Source organism: Myotis brandtii, unplaced genomic scaffold, assembly GCF_000412655.1.
Source record: "Myotis brandtii unplaced genomic scaffold, ASM41265v1 scaffold687, whole genome shotgun sequence".
NCBI classification, from domain to species: Eukaryota; Metazoa; Chordata; class Mammalia; order Chiroptera; family Vespertilionidae; genus Myotis; species Myotis brandtii.
In genome coordinates, this window is record NW_005370687.1 from 989,709 (window position 1) to 991,023 (window position 1,315).

The window sequence follows — 1,315 nt, forward strand, 5'->3', positions numbered from 1 at the left end:
GGGGGGGGGGTGTTAGGGGGGGGGGAGGAAGGGGACATATGTAATACTTTCAACAATAAAGAATTATTTTAAAAATAAACAAATAAAGTTAAGAGCCTTTGCTGTGCTCAGCCTTTTCTTTTTTTAAATTAAAATTTAATAAACTGTCTTTTTTTTGTTTTTTAAGATATGTACACATACATATACGTAAAATGAAAATCCCTTGTTTCTTCCCCTGAATCCCGTTTTCTAGATTAGCTATGATTAATGGTTTGGTAATATTTTTTTCTAGACTTTTTCTTGCATTTACAAGTGTAAATGCATTTTCCTTATTTATAAGAGAGAATCATTGATCAAGCTGCCTCCTGCATACCCCCTACTGAGGATTGAGCCTGCAACCTGGGCATGTGCCCTTGACCGGAATCAAACCTGGGACACCTTCAGTCCTCGGGCCAACACTGTATCCACTGAGCCAAACCGGTTAGGGCTAAATGAATTTTCTTGACACAGATAGAATAACGTACATTCTGTTCTATAAGCTGCTCCCCCCTTTATGCCATTCTTAAACATCTTTCCATCTCATCTCAATTCATACACAGCTGCTTCTTATTTTTAATTTTTGCATAATATTCTCTTATGGGGATATATAATAATACTCCTGTAAAGAAATTTCAGTTGTGTCCCATTTTTTAAAACTCTTACAATAATGTTATGTTTAATATTCTTCTGCATATAATTTTGATTGCTTCTGATGGAAATAAGGCGAGCCCCCAAAATCAGAGGTCCTGGTAAAACACAAAGCATACTCAGGAGCCAGAAGCAAGGTAAAAATCTTTTTTAAAAAATTCTTTATTATTTAAAGTATTATATAAGTCTCCTTTGACCTCTCCCGGGTCACTCCCACCCCCCAGCACATGCCCTCATCCCTCTACTGTCTGTGTCCATTGGATATGCTCATATGCATGCATACAAGTCCTTTGGTTTATCTCTTACCCCCTCCTCTTCCCCTGCCTTCCCTCATAGGTTGGATGATCTGTTTGATGCTTCTATAACTCTGGCTCTATTTTTGTTCAGTTTATGTTGTTCATTATATTCCACAAATGAGTGAGATCATGTGATACTTACCTTTCTCCAACTGGCTTATTTCGCTCAGCATAATGCTCTCCAGGTGCATCCATGCTGTTGTGAATGGTAAAAGTTCCTTCCTTTTTACAGCAGTGTCGTATTCCATTGTGTAGATGTAACACAGTTATTTATTTATTTATTTATTTATTTATTTATTTATTTATTTAAAAATATATTTTATTGATTTTTTTACAGAGAGGAAGGGAGAGGG

The 1,315-nt window shown here is 36.3% G+C and overlaps 1 protein-coding gene across 4 annotated transcripts in view; it reads left to right on the plus strand.

Moving 5' to 3' along the window:
- FKBP5 (FK506 binding protein 5) overlaps positions 1-1,315 on the plus strand; it is a 131,358-nt gene that overhangs the window by 25,488 nt on the left and 104,555 nt on the right. The window contains exon 1 of one of the 4 annotated variants that reach the window (XM_014529595.1): positions 779-803. The exons of the other annotated variants lie outside the window; for them this stretch is intronic. The gene's annotated coding sequence lies outside the window, so the exon portion shown is untranslated. Of the gene's footprint in view, positions 1-778; positions 804-1,315 lie in introns of those variants that run through there. 4 annotated transcript variants of the gene reach the window in all.